Source organism: Hemitrygon akajei, chromosome 10 (assembly GCF_048418815.1).
Source record: "Hemitrygon akajei chromosome 10, sHemAka1.3, whole genome shotgun sequence".
In the NCBI taxonomy this organism is placed as follows: Eukaryota; Metazoa; Chordata; class Chondrichthyes; order Myliobatiformes; family Dasyatidae; genus Hemitrygon; species Hemitrygon akajei.
In genome coordinates, this window is record NC_133133.1 from 54,668,392 (window position 1) to 54,687,241 (window position 18,850).

Genomic DNA, 18,850 nt, shown 5'->3' on the forward strand with positions numbered 1-18,850 from the left:
AAAATTGCAACTCCCCTCGCTTTTGAATTAAATGAAGCTGCTATAACATTTCCGACCCAATCTCTCTTTAATTTCTGATGTTCTATCTCTGTTAAATGTGTTTCTTGTATAAAAGCTGTATCTATTTTCATTTTCTTAACGTATGTTAAAATTCTTTTTCTTTTCACCGGTCCATTAAGCCTATTAGCATTAAAACTTTAAAAATCCAGTAAATTAGTCATTATTTTTAATGGGGTTACTCCAGTCTATAATAACACATAATATTTCAACTCTCATAGTACCTTGGGGAATTATTTTAAAATTCTCCATGTTGCTATGTGTCTCTCCTCCGATCATCCAGGCAAAGAAAGAAAGATAAAAGATAAATGGTATGAAGTATTTAGGTATAAGAGTTGATAATAATATAAAGAATTTATATAAATTAAATTATTTGCCATTATTGAAAAAAATTCAAGAGGATCTTGATAAATGGATGATGTTACCAATAACATTAATAGGTAGAGTCAATGCTGTAAAAATAAATATATTCCCTAGATTACAATATTTATTCCAAAGATTACCAATACAATTACGGCAGAAATTTTTTCAAGAGTTAAATAAATGTGTGAGGAAATCCCTTTGGAAAGGTAAGATGTCAAGAATATCGTTGGAAAAATTGACATGGAAATTTGACTTAGGAGGGTTACAATTACCAAATTTTAAGAATTATTACAAAGCAAATCAACTTAGATTTATTGCATCTTTTTTTGATGAAAATAAACCGGCATTGATTACAATAGAATTAGACAAAATAGGAGAAAATATACCAGAAGAGTTTATATATAAATGGGAATCTAAATGGATACGGGAAAAGAAAGAATCTCCTATACTAAAACATTTGATTGATTTATGGAATAAGATAAATGTTGATGATGAGATAAAGAAATCTTTATTAGCAAAGCGACCTTTAATTCAAAATAAACTTAACCCTTTTACAATGGATAATCAACTTTTATATAACTGGTTTCACAAAGGGATTAGATATATAGGAGACTGTTTTGAAGGAGGTATATTAATGTCATTTGACCAATTAAAGAATAAATATAAAATATCAAATAACCCTCTTTTCTGTTATTTCCAATTAAGGGCTTATTTAAAAGATAAACTGGGTCAAACAATGTTATTGCCAAAACCTAATGAAATAGAAACTTTAATTCATAAAGGAAAAATTAAAAAAATTATTTCTGGTATGTATAATTTGATTCAAAAACAAGCAATTAAACAAGGAATTCATAAGTCAAGACAAAAATGGGAAACTGATTTGAATATTAAAATTGATGAAACAAGTTGGTGAAAATTATGTCTTGACAGTATGACAAATACAATAAATGTTCGACTAAGATTAGTACAATATAACTTTTTACATCAAATATATATTACACCACAAAAAATAAATAGATTAAACTCAAATTTATCTGGTCAATGTTTTCAATGTAATCAAGAAATTGGTACTTTTTTACACTCTACTTGGTCTTGTTCTAAAATTCAACCTTTTTGGACAAAGTTAAGAGTTTTATTGGAACAAATTATTGGAATACAACTTCCACACAATCCAATATTATTTTTACTAGGCAATATTGAAGGGATAAAATCAAATTCCAAATTGAATAAATATCAGAAAGAATTCATAAAAATTGCATTGGCAGTAGCCAAAAAGGCTATTGCAGTTACTTGGAAATCGGATTCATACTTAAGTATAGATCGTTGGAAGAATGAAATTTTTAGCTGCATTCCACTTGAAAAAATTACTTATAATTTAAGAGATAAATATGAAACATTTCTGAAAATTTGGCGCCCTTATTTACAAAAAATAGGATTAAGTATATAGGTACTCCAAAGATAAAATTATTGGTTATCTGGGGAAAGAAATAAATATACATATTAAAGCTATTATGAACTCTATGGAGCATGTGGGGTTCTTCCGAAATCCAGGCATTCTTTCTTTCTTTCTATTTTCTTCTTTTTTTTTCCTATTGGGATATGTTAGAGGGGAGGGGGGAAGGGTCGACAATTTTCTTTTTTCTTTCTGTAACCTATTTGAAAATTCAATTTAAAAAATTTGAAAAATAAGATCTTACTGTGTTGTGGACAAAGGTGGTTAGTGGGGACACTGTAATTACCTGGTTTCCCTTTAAATGTAATTAGTTTGTGTAACTACTTCTTGTGGTATCATCTTTAAAATTTTACTCATCCTCTGGCTAAAGAAGGGTCTGTGAAGTTCTTTTTGAATTGTTGAGTAATTATCTTAAGTTTATGTTCCTGTGTTCCTGTCCCTGCTCACTCCCTATCTCCAAGAAATGGAAAACTCTTATATTCACTACAATATCAAACACTTTCCCAAACTTCTTAGCTTTTGTAGATATGGAGTTTCCACTTTTTGGTAATGAGGAGAGGAAATGTTTCTTAAGGTTGTATAGCTGTGGGTGGTAAAAGGGACAAACTCCCACTACCTATTAAATGCTCCCAACAGCGTGCACCTCAAAAAGCCTCTGACAACCAAGTCCAGATCCTGACCTTTGGTGTGGCTTAGCTACTAAGCCCAGTGGAACCACCTCTACTGACAGAAGGGGCAAAGGAGGGTTACTGGTGCTTTAAAACCAATTGCTTTGGGCAGATGGGGCTCATCAGCCATGGCTGGCAACTCACCTAGGAGAAGAAAACACTTACCTCAAACCTCCGCCGCCTTGCAGATATACCCACTCATGGGGAAGGCTTTGGGAGTGAACCTTGAAGGGAAAATCTGGAGTTGGAGACCCTTAAGGCAGTCCTACATTGAGTTCAATGTTGACTGGCAACTCGTGTGATGCTGGTCCCAAGCTCCCTCGTTCCTGTGGGTTCATCAGGTGCATGGAGAGTGGGAGCATGCCACATGGGCAATAGTTTGCTCTCCATATTGTACTGCCCAGTATTGCATATCTAGACCCCTAGGATGCAGCATCAATGGTCGACTCTGACTGACGGAAGCCTTAATCAGTCATTCATGAAAATACCGGAGACTAGGTTCGCTATTGAAGAATTAATAGAAGAAACTAGACAGGATAGTGGGAGGAAGAGTATAGGGGGAGAAGGAACAGCTCCAGGGTTGGTGGTAGGAGGAGAGGAAACAAGACAACATTGTGGAGAACAGACAACAAGGAAGGAATATTGGTGGTCAGACATAGATGGATGTGGAGATAGATCATGTCAAGACTTATGGTAGGGGGTTGATCAGAAATGAAATCAAGCTGGCATCCGTCGAGGGGAAAAGGCTAAAAATGTGGTTGTTTCAGTGTCTGGAGAACTGATAGGGTATGCAAGGAAAAGTTGAGATGGGATGTAGTTGGAGATGAGCTTGGTTGCCCAGTAATGTGTGGGGTAGCTGGTGTGGGAAAAAACAGCATCAAATATTCTTAAATGGATTTTATCTGTGATGGATTCAAAAACATGGATAATCACGCTACACGTTAGTTAAAGCTGACCTTTTTTTTTAACATTTCCAGAATTAGACTTGGAACTTAGATACACAAATCTCAACACAAACATTTTACAAGATATTATGCTATGAAATTTTTAAAAAACATATGAGAAGATGTCTTGAAGAAATAGGTGAGCTTTTATGTGACTGCTTTGAGTTGGTAGAGTGGTCCATGTTCAAAGATTCATCTGCCAGCTTAGATAAGTATGTCACCACCTTCAAAGACTTCATCAGCAAAGGTGTTGAGGAATGTATCTTAAAGCAGCCAGTCCAAGTGTTCCTAAAGCAAAACCATGGAAGAACTGGGAGAACATTCCATACTGAAGTCCAGGACTGCAGCATTCAAAGCAGATGACCTTGACCTTTACAAGAAATTGAGAGGTGATCTCTGTAAAGCTATTAGAGATGTCAAAAGACCATATCAGTCCAAAAATTGAACCACAGACCAGTCATGAGTTGTAGCTGCACAGAGAAGCACCTCTCAGTCTTCACCCAGCTAATAGGAGCCATCCTCCACTCATTTCCAACTCATCACCTGCAGCCAATTTAAACCCAGCTCTCAGCCACAGTCCTTGTTCAAACCAGCTGGTCCCAACTAGTTGCTCCAAGCCTTGAGCTACCTTGTTGCCGATGAGTTTAATATCTGTTCTCTCTTGTTTTGTGGCTTCCCCCATGGCTTGTTACTTTGCTGTTGATTATTAATTTTATCGCTTACCCTCTAAGTCAACTCTGCTGCTCTGCATTTGGGTCAAGCGTCCTTTACGTTTCCTAACAGGATGGGTGAACCAGCGATATACCAAGCAGGGTTTGCACGCCTAAAGGAAGTCATCCATCAACATGAGCACATGATCCAGAAACAGCAGGGAATCACTGACTCTGCTCACCACTCTCTGTCTCAATACAGCAAGCCCGCGACAGTCAACCCCCCTTTCCCCCCCCCCCCGAACCCCGGTTTCCAGTGTCCCAAACCAGATAGTGCAAATTCCTGTCCCACTGCATCTTCCACTTTGGGCTCCAGCCATCTCTGTACTCCACTGACTGAGCCAAGATTGCCTTTGTCGTCACTCTGTTGACAGGGTGAGTACTGACCTGGGCCTCTGTTAATTGGACAATTAGCCAATAAACCACCCTTTGTAATAAGTATTAGGAATTCACTACTGTGATGAGCTGGGTATTTTTTAGCATCGTGGAAGTGGAGGGGAGCAGCACATTGGTAATTTCCCTGCGTCTAGGCTCAATCTCGGTGATGGATCACACGGTGGAATTCGGGGCCTCACGGAAGAATGCAGTTGGAGTGTAGAATCGCTGCTGGACTACTGCCATCATGGCCTCTGAAAGCGTTACATGCTGTTTCTATCCCCCATTGTAATTTGTACCCACATCCTGGCTGCTGTATGGAGGCCCATGTATAAAACCCATCAGGGTCTTTTTACTCTTGCTGTTTCTTAACTCTTCTCAGAAGGATTCTACTTCTTCCAATCCTAGGTCACCACTTATCTCTAAGGATTTGATTTCATTTTATATCAACAGAGCCGCCTCACCCACTCTGACACCTGCCTGTCTCTTTGATACAATTTGTATCCTTGGCTATTAAGCACCAGCTATGATCTTTCTTCATCCATGACTCAGTGAAGCCCACAACATTATACCTGTCAATCTAACTGCGCTACAAGATCATCTACTTATTCTCTATTCTGTGTGAATTTAAATATAACACCTTCAGCCCTGTATTCATCACACTTTTCGATATTTCCTCCCCGTTACACTACAAGCCATCTAGACTGATAACAATATTTTAAAATTAAAACTAATGTCATGGTCTTGAGTAAAATGTAGATTTATCCAATTTCCAGGAAGCTATTCTTTCTCTGGGATGTATTTCCATTCCAGTAAGATTTTCATGTATTTATATTCTTTAAGTTCAATAAAGGAACCGATAGGAACATGATAAAAATCTTTTCTGTTTCACTGTAAGATTATATCTCTGCAACAACTCTCAATAAATGGAATTGTTGGGAAAACAAATTACTTGTCAGTTTTTATTCAAACACTACCCATAAAGGGTAACACAGATTTAAATTAGGAAGATTCTTATTCATCAGGTTGATGTATTATTTTTAGTGTCTATTAGTTTATCAATTTGTTCATCCTGTCTGCAATTTTAAGAAAACATAAATAATATTGTAAACTACATCATGTGTGGTCAAAATAGAGGGGCTAGTATTGAAACTTACACAAAAACACTAGTTAGCACTGTATACCATTATCAATTTGGTAAAGAAACCTTGTAGATAAAGTTGAAAACATTTTTCTCTATTCGTTTGGTCAGTGTGATACAGGAATTCCATCTGTCTTTGCTATGATCCTGTATCATTTCCATTAAGGATTCTGAGAAATATTAACTCACTCAGAATGTACTGTATATGTCAGTCAAGGGCATACTTTTCTGACTTTATATGCAGTAATGTGTTACAATCAGTATTCTCTTCCAGGTCCGATGTCACTAACTTTCCGAGGAAAGCAACTGCTACAACCTGCCGCCTGGTCACCTTTGAGGCTGAGGTACGCAGATGTTTCCAATGAGTGGACAGTCGAAGGCTGCAGGACCAAACGGCATCCCAGGGCGAGTACTTAGGATGTGCACAGCACAACTGGCAGGTGTGTTTACAGACATTTTTAATCACTCCCTCTCCCAGTGTAGAGTGCCCCTCCTGCTTCAAGTTATCCACCATTGTCCCTGTGCCAAAAAAGACCAGGTAACATGTCTGAATGACTGGCGTCCTGTCGCACTCATCTCAATAATAAGCAAATGCTTTTGAGAGGCTGGTCAAGGATTACATTTGCAGCATGCTGCCACCCAAACTGGACCCCCTACAATTTTCTTGCTAACACAACTGACCAACAGATGACGCAATAGCCACTGCTGTACATACCTTCCTTACACATCTGGAGAAGAAGGATGCTTATGTGAGGATGCTGTTCTTAGACTGCAGTTCAGCATTCAACACCAGAATTCCATCTGGGCTCGACAAGATGCTCAGAGACTTTGGCCTTGACCCTGCCTTGTGTAGCTGGATCCTGCACTTCCTGTCAGATCGCCAGCAGGTGGTAAAAATAGACTTCCTCACTTCTACCCCTCTGACTCTCAATACAGGAGCCCCTCAGGGCTGCATACTGAGTCCCCCCTTTACTCCCTGAATACCTATGACTGTATCGCCACCCACAGCTCCAATATGCAAATTAAATTTTCTGACACTACATTCATTGGCCTTATCTCAAACAATAACGAGGTGGCCTATAGGGAAGAACTCATCTTTCTAACACAGTGGTGTCAAGAAAACAACCTCTCCCTCAATATCGCAAAGACAAAGAAGTTGGTTGTGGATTACAGGAGGAATGGAGACGGGCTAACCCCTATTGACATCAATGGATCTGGGGTTGAGAGGGTGAACGGCTTCAAGTTCCTCGGAATCCACATCACTGAGGATCTCACGTGGTCTGTACACACCAGTTGTGTGGTGAAAAAAGCACAACAGCACCTCTTTCACCTCAGACTGTTGAGGAAGTTTGGTATGGGCCCCCAGATCCTAAGAACTTTCTACAGGGGCACAATTGAGAGCATCCTGACTGGCTGCATCACTGCCTGGTATGGGAACTGTACTTTCCTTAATCGCAGGACTCTGCAGAGAGTGGTGTAGACAGCCCAGTGCATCTGTAGTTGTGAACTCCCCATGATTCAGAACATTTCCAAAGACTGGTGTGTAAAAAGGGCCCGTAGGATCACTGGGGACCCAAGTCATCCCAACCACAATCTATTCCAGCTACCACCAAATGGGAAGCGGTACCGCAGCATAAAAGCCAGGACAGCTTCTTCCTCCAGGCCATCAGATTGATGAACTCACGCTGACTGAGTGTACTCTATATTACATTGTTCTATTTATTATAAATTACTATGATTGCACATTGCACATTTAGATGGAGACGTGACGTTAAGATTTTTACTCCTCATATATGTGAAGATGTAAGAAATAAAGTCAGTTCAATTCAATTCATGTAACATTAAACAGGATTTGGACAGGGATAGAAGTTTGGCTGATTTGTAAGGGTTACATCAAAACATAAACTTCTGTTTTCACTTATGTGTCCTAATTAAGTTTATATTTTATTGAGGAGTGTCCTGCCCCTTTTTGGCAAGCAGTTCACAATAGTTAAAATAAATTAATTCATTACCTTTCAGAAATTAGATAGATAGGTACTTTATTGATCCCAAAGGAAATTAGTGTCACAGTAGCATTACAAGTGCACAGATATGCAATTATTAGAAGAGAAGTAAGAAGAATAAAAAAAGTTACCTCAAACAGTCCAACAGGAGGGGGTCATCACTTCCCCAGCTCTAAGTGTACTTTATAGAGCCAAATGGCTGAGGGTAAGACTGACCTCATATAGCACTCTTTAGAGCAGCGCAGTTGTCTTAGCCTATTACTAAAAGTGCTCCTCGGTTCAGCTAAGATGGCATGCAGAGGGTGAGAAACATTCTCCAACATTGCCAGGATTTTCCGTAGGATCCTTTGTTCCACTACGGTCTCCAGTGAGTCCAGTTTGACTCCTATACAGAGCCAGACTTTCTAGTCAGTTTATTAGTCTGTAGGCATCACCCGTGTTGATGCCATTGCCCTAGTACACCACCGCATAGCAGATTGTACTGATGACAACAGACAGGTAGAACATGTGAGGGAGAGGCCTGTGTTCTCCAAAGGACCTCAGCCTCCTCAGGAAGTAGAGGTGACTCTGGCCCTTATTGTTCACAGACTCTGTGTTAGTACTCCACTCAAGCCTGTCATCCAGGTGCACCCCCAGGTACTTGTAGGTCCTCACCACATCCACATCCTCACCATCAATAATAACAGGAAGCAATACAGGTTTAGTCTTCCTAAAGTCCATCACCATCTCCTTTGTCTTTCTGACGTTGAGCTGCAGATGATTCAGCTTGCACCATTTGACAAAGTGCCTACACCAGGGCCCTGTATTCATCCTCCCATCCTCCCTTTATGCACCCAACTTTTGCTGAGGCATCAGAGAATTTCTGCAGAAGATATGACTCAGTGTTATATCTAAAGTCTGAGGTATACAGGGTAAATAGGGAGGGAGCCAATACAGTTCCCGAGGAGACGCAGTGCTGCCTATAACCACATCTGACTCACAGCTCTGAAGCTGCACAAACTGTGGTCTGCCAGGCAGCTCCAGAATACAATGGAAGTGCTAGCCTGCGTTAAACGAAGCTTTTCCTCCAGCAATGAGGGCTGGATGGTATTGAAGGCATTCGAGAAATGAAAAAACACGATCCTCACAGTGCTGTCCTGCCTATCCAAATGGGAGTAGGCTCTGTTCAGCAGGCAGATGACGGCATCATCGACTCCAATGTGCTCCTAGTAGGCAAACTACAGGGGATTGAGGACTGATCTGACCAGGGGTTGGAGGTGAGACAGGACCAGCCTCTCTGGGGCCTTCATGATGTGTGAGATTAGTGCCATTGGATGGTAGTCATTCAAGACTTTTGGTTGGCCCTTCTTGGGAATGTGGTACTGGGATCACACAAGATGTTCTGGAGCCCTTTCCTGGCTATGACGATAGAAGCGTCTACAACTTGCGATATCTCAACATTTAGTATAAAAATGCATTCCACTGTTACGCTAATATCCCAAGCGGAATGACTCAGTAAGTTTTTTCCATAGGTGATGCCTGGCCTGCTAGTCCCTCCAGCATTTTGTTGTATGTGACTCAGTAACTGCTTCATAAGCAATGATCTTGAAGGATTTTCAACATGAATACAATAAATGAGTGTCAGTTACATAAGTCTGTTTTTCAAAAATGTGAGAACAAATAAATAAAAGAATGTTAATACATAGTGCACATGATTTTTTTTTCCCAAAGGATTATTTAGAATGTATTTCAACACATATTGTTGAAGTGGTGGGTTTGTGACAGAAAGGATTATCAGTAACTCAAGGAACAAACATAAAATTCTGGAGGTATTCAGCAAATTAGGCAGCAACTACGATGAGGAATGTGCAGTTGATGTTTTGGGTTGAAACCTTCATCAGGACTGGAAAAGGAAGTGGGGGAGAAGGAATACAATCTGGCAAGTAAGAATTGAAACCAGGTGAGCACCAGAGGGAGGTGATGGGCAGGTGAAGAGAAGACTAGAGGTAAGAGGGGAGCCAGGATGGCAAATGGCAAAATAGTTGGGGGGGGGGAGGGGGAGAGAAAATGATGTTCATACCATCTGATTGGCTATCCTGATGGAGTATGAGATGTTGCTCCTCCAACCTGAGATTGGCCTCTTTGTGGTGGTAGGGGAGCCTATGGTGGAATGGAAAAGGGAATTGGAATTAAAATGGGTGGACACTGGGAAAGCCTCTTTGTGGCGGACGAAATGAAGGCGTTCGATGAAGCATTTCTGCAGTCTATGTTGGGTCTCACTATAACCTGAATCTTTGTGCAATAATTATTATGTATAAATGCTTCATACATTTTAAACAGTGTTCAGTTCACAAGCCAAGTATGAGTATTTTACTATGTAACTTCACAAATATTTGGACGTAGTTCAGTATAAAGCATTAATCTTACAATTTAAAATGCCTTCTATAGTTAATGGATGTTTTACATGTCATTTGGATGGGTAGAGATAAATTTTGATGTCTTTACCTCTGAAATGGTGAGAAATGTCTTGGTTTTAGTAGAGCAGTGGGAATGTCTATCCTTGACACTTGGCTGGAGTTATAACTGCAAATTTGGAATCAAGGGTAACAAATATAATCCACAATGCCAGATATAGTTGCAATTGTTACTGTAGAAGATTGGTACAATGTATACATACTGTCCAAATGAGCAGTAAAATGTAAACGTGGTCTCTCTGGTCTGACATCATTGTTAATCTGAGAGCTTTAGCAATTGAACTAGTTTCCTGTGCATCCGGTGCCACCTGCTGACGCTAAATGGAATACTGTTTGTCTGGTGAAACGAGGAATCAGACAGATCGAACAGCAGATCTGGATATAAGACTAACCAATAATACAATTATTTGTGAGAGATTAGAATCAGGGAAAACATTTGGGCTCATGGCCCACAACATCGACTAATTTTACCTCTGCACAGATACTGCCTGACCTACTGAGTTCCTCAAGCATTTCAAAGTTCAAAGTAAATTTATTATCAAAGTGCATATATGTCACTATATACAACCCCGAAATTCATTTTCTTGTGGGCATACTCAGTAAATCTATAGAATAATAACCATAATAGAATCAATGTAAGACTGCCCAACTTGATTGTTCAACCAGAGTGCAGAAGACAACAAACTGTGCAAATAGAGAAAGAAATATATAATATTAATAATAAAAAATAAATAAACAATAAATATTGAGAACTTAAGATGAAGAGTCCATGAAAGTGAGTTCATTAGTTGTGGGAATGTTTCAATGATGGGGCAAGTGAAATTGAGTGAAGTTATCCCCTTTGGTTGAAGATCATGATGGTTGAGGGGTATTCACTGTTCCTGAACCTGGTGGTGTGAGTCCTGAGCATCCTGTACCTTCTTCATGATGGAGGCAGCAAGAAGATAACGTGTCCTGGCTGGTAGGGGTCCCTGATGATGGATGCTGCTTCCCTGCGACAGCATTTCATTAGATGTATTCAGTGCTGGGCAGGGCTTTACCCATGATGGACTCTCTGTTAGGATTTTCTCTTCAAGGGCATTGGTGTTTCCCTAACAGGCTGTGGTGCAGCCAGTCATATACTCTCCCCTACACATCTATAGAAGTTTGTCAAAGTTTTAGTTGTCATGCCAAATCTCCATGAACTCCTGAGGAAGTAGAGGTGCTGCTGCGCTTTCTTCATAATTATACTTCCGTGCTAGGCCCAGGACAGGTCCTCCAAGACGATAACAGTGCGGAATTTAACGTTGAGGACTGGCTCATGGATCTCCAGTTTCTTCCTCCCATGATGCCAGCAACTCTCTGGTAACAGAGAGTACTTATGGTACAGGATAAACAATTCTTGGCATTTTTAAGGTATTGTTCACGAGGTTCCTTATACCCGGGGACAAGCTCTTAGTACCTATTAAATGCTCCCAATGGTGTACGCCTCAAGTGGCGCCGACCAAGTCCAGCTCCTGATCTTCACATGTGGCTTAACTATTAAGCCCAGTGGAACCATTTCTACTGACAGGAGGAGGGCGAAAGGCAGGTTACTGGTGCCTTAAAACCAGTCGCTTTGGGCAGATGGGGCTCATCAACGATGGCTGGCAGCTCATCGAGGAGAAGGAAGACTCTGATCTCAAATCTCTCATGCCTTGCAGCTATGCCCACCCATAGTGAAGGCTTCAGGAGTAAACTCCAAAGGAAAGATCTGGAGCTGGAGTCCTAAGGTAGTTCAACACTGACTGGCAGCTCCTGAGATGCTGCTGGTACCAAACTGTATCGGTCTCTGCCGTTCCTTTGGGTTCATCAGGTGCGTGGAGAGGGGGAACTTGTTACATGGGCACAGCTTGCCCTCCATATTGTACTGCCCAGGGTTGCCTATCCCGAGAGCTAGGACACAACATCCATGGTCAATCCTGGCCGACAGAGGTCTCACACACTACCGTTCTCAGGATTTTCTGTTTGATAGAAAGTAACGTGGCTAGGGGTAGGAAGGGCAGGGATGGGGGTGGGCTGGGAGGTGTTGCAGGGTGCAAGAGACTCAGCTTTCTCAAATCTTTTAAGGTTTTGTAACAGATTTGAAGTGCACATTTTCAGGATGATTTTGAAAACCATTAAAATCACCTTAAACATTTAAAAAATAACAACAAAATGACTGAATTTCAATCCAACGGAATGGCTTGTGTGAAATGGGAAAGCCAGAATCCTTGGTGGAATGCCAGGGAATCAAATTATGATTGGATGCCCGTCTCTCTATCTACCCATCACTCACACCGCTCCTACTGGTTCCTTGCTCATCTCCCTCCCCTATTCCGTGCTCCATCATCCTCTCCTTCCAGATTCCATCACCTCTCAGTTTCTGGTGATGCCTGCTCTCACCTCCCCCAAGTAGGATTAGCAAACAGGCATCTTGCTTGGCATGGACTGGTCGTGATGACACGATGAAGCTGAATGACATGTACTTATGTACTAAATTCTTCAAGTATTAGCAGTGTCACCTGTGTATGCTTTCTTGGAGTGATTTATTTTACTGGCGTGGACCACTGTGGTAATGTGTCCATTGGAATGCATTTGTTTGGAGTTCATTTGGAATGCCTCAGTCCTGATGCAGGGCTTCAACCAACTATTTCTTCTCCCCACGGGTATGGCTCAGCCTGCTGAGTTCCTCCTGCAGATTGTGTGCTGCTCCAGATTTCAGCAGCTCCAGTCTCTCGTGTCTTCATTTGATTTGCTTGGATTTTGAAATATGGAATATACACTTCAAAAGGATGTGCTTATTTGCGGAGTGAAGGTGCAGTTTAGCTCTCCTGATAATAGTTGAAGTGTGAATTCTTTGTGTCAATAGGTGGCAGCAGCAGGTAAGATATGGGCACAGTATCTCAAGCGGAATCAAAAACGGAACTCCTATTTATTTGGTCCAGAGAGCTAAGAGATGACCTTCAATGTGCTGGTGGTTGTACTACATTTACATATTAAGCTTGGGAGAGCCAAAAGTGCCATATGATTGCATTTTAATAAATATTGTCCTAATATCTGCAATCAACACGCAGAACATCCAGTTCTCTGGCTCCATTCTATACCAATGGAGATAAAATTAGCTGCATCTGGCTTGCTTAAATGTTTCTTAAATTGTCTCTTTTGTGCTGAATACCAAGACTACAGACTTAGAATTTGTTTTTTATATGTCAACAGGATATTGCAGACTGCTTATGAAAGTTACTTAAGGAACACAAAACCCTAATTCTCAGGGTTCGCAGAATAATGTAGACATTATTAGGTTCAGCACAACTTTCCGTACTTATGTGCTGACAGTTCTTGTCGTTGTTGCAATTCAGCTCAGTTATTGCAATATTTTTTTTTGCAGCCAGCTTTTGAAAGGAACATACCACAGCAAACAGAACTTTTCCAACTACGAGGGTAGAATGTGGACTGAATGGATGCCAGAGTGAAGAGAAAAAGGGGGAGGTGCTCTTAAAGGGTTAGAGGAAACTGGGCAAGCAGGTGATTAGCCATGTGCCTAGTGGGTATGGATGAAGATGGGATATAGTCAATCATGGAATTGTGCTCCAATGTGAGTTGTGGGTGGAAGAATTAAACTTAAATGTCCGAAACAATGGATGTGAGGATCAAGTGACACAAATAATTTCTACCTATTAGGTGCAAATGAATCCAGTTTTGTCTCCTGTCCACGAAACAAACGCTGCATTGGTCAATGCCAGGGAAGTGTTGCTAAAAAGGGACTTGTGCTATGATTACTAATATTACACACTAATGTGTTTTCAGAAGAGAGAGAGAGAAAGCAACTGTCCATGGTGCACTTTTTCAGTTCTACCTTCTCATGCATCTGATGGCAATGGTTGTCCCTTCATATTGGCAAGGTTGTACAGCATGCATCTGGCATCTGGTGCTTAGTGCCTGGTGGGGTCACTAATGGCATTAAGGACAAGGAGGAGGTTCCAGACAAAGCTCAACGGTGCAGCTGGTGGAAGATGACGACATATCGCAATGGCAGTGAAGGCTCTTTCAGTCATCTTGCATTCCATGCCACTAAACCCTGATGCCAGTCTGTCAAGGACTGTGTGGTGACTGCCCGTGAATCAGCCTCCCCATATTAAACAAAGTCACGTGCAGGCATTCTCCATTCATGTGGATCCCGGATCAGACTCTAAATTCACCAGAAGAGCCACCAATAAACGACGCCTTTGGCAAACATCATGTGTAACACAAGTGATTGCACTATTATGACTATGATAGAGATTCTTAGATAGTCACATAAAAGCATACAATCCCAGTTGTACATGCCATTTTTAATTAGAACTGCCTCTGTATCAGAGCAAAGCTACTTTATGGAAAAACCTTGAAGCCAGGACAATTTCCTTCAGTTCTGTTCATACCACTTCCTGTAGACTCCTGCAACTTGAAACGACTTCAGGCAGCACCAAACAGATGTAGAATTATAACAGTAGCCTAGAGATTAACCAGCAGCTAATTTGTAAATAGTGGGTAATTCCATAAATTGTATTGTTGGTGTGCTTTGTTAGCCCTATAAGCAGTTTGATTTACAGAGATTAAGAGGGATATTCACTGGAACTTTGAGTATTTACAAAGAAGGTATGACAGCAGCTATATTTCATTAGGAGTCTGAGGAGATTTGGTATGTCACCAAAGACACTTGCAAATATCTACAGATTACCATGGAGAGCATTCTAACTGGCTGCACCACTGTCTGGTATGGGTGGGGGGGGGGGGGGGAGGAGGCACTGCATAGGATCAAAATAGGCTGCAGGACATGCCCTCTTCTCATTGCTGCCATTAGGAAGGAGGTACAGGAGCCTGAAGGCACACACACAACGATTTAGGAAGTGCTCTTGACCTCTGCCATCAGATTTCTTAATGGACATTGAACCCATGAATGCTGCCTCACTATTTTGTTTTCTTTTTGCACTTATTATTTAATGTTATTTACTTATATACACACACACACACACACACACACACACACTGTATATATACTTCCTGTAGTTTACAGTTTTTATCATTATGTATTGCAATGAACCGCAGCTGCGTAACAACAAATTTCATGATATATGCCGGTGATATTAAACCTAATTCTGATACCACTATTATAAGCTAATTGACATCATGAAACGCTGTAAGGAAGGGTTGTTGTCCTGAAATATTAACTGATTTCTCCTTCCACAGACGCTGCTTGGCTGGCTGGCCTCTCCCAGCATTTCTGCTTTTGCTTCCATGAATAACTTACTCTCTGGAGAACAGGGACACCTTCTCTGTGGACACCATTGCCAGCGTGACTTCCAGTCGCATTCACAAACATGTGCGTCCATTGCAGTTAGCATTCTGGATGGAACTGCTGCACTCAAAGAATGGGAATTCACCTCACCAATTTCCTGCTGACTGACGATCGGAAAAAGGAGGGTGACCTAAAGAAGTGAAGCCATTAAGTACATTGCACCAGATTAGAGAGGGACTAGCAGTGCCCTCTCCTCTCATCAGTACGTCTGCACTCTGCTGTCATTTCCAAAGTGGGTCTAAATCTGTGGTCAGTTTCCTTCTTATCAGGATGAAAATTTGTTATCTGATGGAATAGCACAATTTACACTGACAGTTCAGGATCTCGGGAAACTAACACATCTCCAAGGATTATTAGAGATTTTATGTAACAATGATAAAATATTAAAGACATGTGTTTTGGTTTCCTAACGGCTTTGAAGTACAGTGTTGGGATTATACTGCCGATTATTCAGGGGCAGATTTACTGTAAAACTCCTACTAGGAGCTCATCCACACTATCATTCATCCTGCTTATTACATTAATTCTGTGAAGTTTAGCCACCGTACTGACCAATAACATTTTAGAATTTTTCAATGGATTCCCTGACCTTCGTGATAATTGTACCACCTCCTTTCCAATAATATAACAGTTAACATAAAAAACAATAGAAACATCGACTGCATAAAGTTTTCTAGATTTAGGGATAAATCTATCAATCAAGCATCCAGAGAAGAATTTTGTATTGATATATTTGTTCATGAAATGTTAAGAATTTCTCGCAAGGCCTTCATTTTTTTTTACCCATTCGTAAGCAATTCCCCTGAACTGAGTGGCATTTTTAGAGGGCAGTTAAGATTCACCTACCTTGCTATGGTTCTGGGGTCATAAAGTCAGTCCAGGGAAGGGCATTAACAAGCGAGAGGAATTTTTAACCAACTCTGGAATTTTCATGGTTATTAATTATTCTACTCTATTAGTCCAGGTTTAGTTAATTATTTTTGAATCCAGAATCCCTACATGCCATTTAAATTCTTATCACAAATCAATATTCCAGGTGTCTCTGTACTAGCCTAGTTTCTTCATCTTATCCCATAATTGTTCACTCAAGTCTGCACAGGTTATAATGAATGGAGATGTGGATGTAGGAAGTTTTCTGTTACAAGAATGCTTCGTAATGAGCATCACATCTGCACAGTAGGAAAACCCTTGTGTTCTTCATCGCATTGAGGAAAGTGCATTTGGGTATGTGAGCTTAGAAAAAGACCTTCTTAAAACAGACCACTGAATTCTGGAAAATACATCACCAAATTATTGAAGACTGGTTTGCCATTAAATACTCTTGCGTTGCACCGACACATATAATTCTCAATTTTGTAACTAAGTTCCTCATCCCCACCCTCCTGCCTGACTATCAGACAATACAAAGGAATAACCAGACCACACAATGAGTTGAGCAATAGCTGCTAATCACCCTGTAAAGAACTTCATGATCAAACATTTAAGTATTAAAAAACTTTTAAATGTTTTCACTTTTGGACAATAAGGTAGAATAAAAGAGCAAACACGAGGAAATCTGCAGATGCTGGAAGTTCGAACAACACACACAAAATGCTGGTGGAACGCAGCAGGCCAGGCAGCATCTATAAGGAGAAGTACTGTCGACATTTTGGGCCGAGACCCTTCGTCAGGACTAACTGAAAGGAAAGATAGTAAGAGATTTGAAAGTAGTGGGGGGAGGGGGAAATGCAAAATGATAGGAGAAGACCGGAGGGGGTGGGATCCTACTACCAAGCACATCTTTCCCTCCCCCCCTCTGCTTTCCGCAGGGATCGCTCCCTACGTGACTCCCTTGTCCACTCGTTTCCCCCCCCCCCCCCCCCATCCCTTCCCACCAATCTCCCTCCTGGCACTTATCCTTGTAAACGGAACAAGTGCTACACCTGCCCTTACACTTCCTCCCTCACCACCATTCAGGGCCCCAGACAGTCCTTCCAGGTGAGGCGACACTTCACCTTTGAGTCGGCTGGTGTGGTATACTGCGTCCGGTGCTCCTGGTGTGGCCTTTTATATATTGGTGAGACCTGACGCAGACTGGGAGACCGTTTCGCTGAACACCTACGCTCGGTCCGCCAGAGAAAGCAGGATCTCCCAGTAGCCACACATTTTAATTCCACATCCCATTCCCATTCTGATATGTCCATCCATGGCCTCCTCTACTGTCAAGATGAATCCACGCTCAGGGTGCAGGAACAACACCTTATATACCAGCTGGGTAGCCTCCAACCTGATGGCATGAACATTGACTTCTCTAACTTCCGTTAATGCCCCTCCTCCCCTTCTTACCCCATCCCTGACATATTTAGTTGTTTGTTTTTTTCTCTCTCTGTCCATCACCCTGCCTGTTCTCCATCTCCCTCTGGTGCTCCCCCCCTTTCTTTCTCCCGAGGCCTCCCGTCCCATGATCCTTCCCCTTCTCCAGCTCTGAATCACTTTCGCCAATCACCTTTCCAGCTCTTAGCTTCATCCCACCCCCTCCAGTCTTCTCCTATCATTTTGCATTTCCCCCTCCCCCCCACTTTCAAATCTCTTACTATCTTTCCTTTCAGTTAGTCCTGACGAAGGGTCTCGGCCCGAAACGTCGACAGTGCTTCTCCCTATAGATGCTGCCTGGCCTGCTGTGTTCCACCAGCATTTTGTGTGTGTTGTAAGAATAAAACTTGTGTTTCTGCAGCATGTCCCATCCAACGTGCTCAAATTTAAGTAAAAAGCAAAATTAGGATGTTTACGGTTTATGATCCTTGTATGGTAGATTGGGTGTCCTGCCCACATAGTATCTGGTAGTTAGGGATGGTGGTTGGCAGGGAAAAAAGGCATCTATTATGAAATCGAGGTCTGTCACCTCAGGATGATAGGTTAAAATCTCAGGCACTTACGGTGAGGTACAATGTAGGAATACTGAAAGGAAACCAGGTTTAAGTGCTTTGGCCATATTTGAACTTTATGAATTAAACAGATTTTAGACTGTTTATTATTTTTCAATGCCTATTTTATGGTTTGTTTTCATTGAGCAAAAGGATATGAAAGTACATGACCAGATGACTTGGACTATTGTGTGCAGTTCTGGTCGACTACGTACAGGAAAAAAATCAATAAGATTGGAAGAGTGTAGCGAGAATTTACAAGGATGTTGTCAGGACCTGAAGGCCTGAGTTACAGGGAAAGATTGACTAGATTAGGACTTTATTCCCTAGAATGTAGGAGATTGAGGGGAGATTTGATAGAGGTATATAAAATACAAGGGGTAAATGCAAGTAGGATTTTTCAGCTGAGGTTGGGTGAGACTAGAGCTAGAGGTTATGGGTTAAG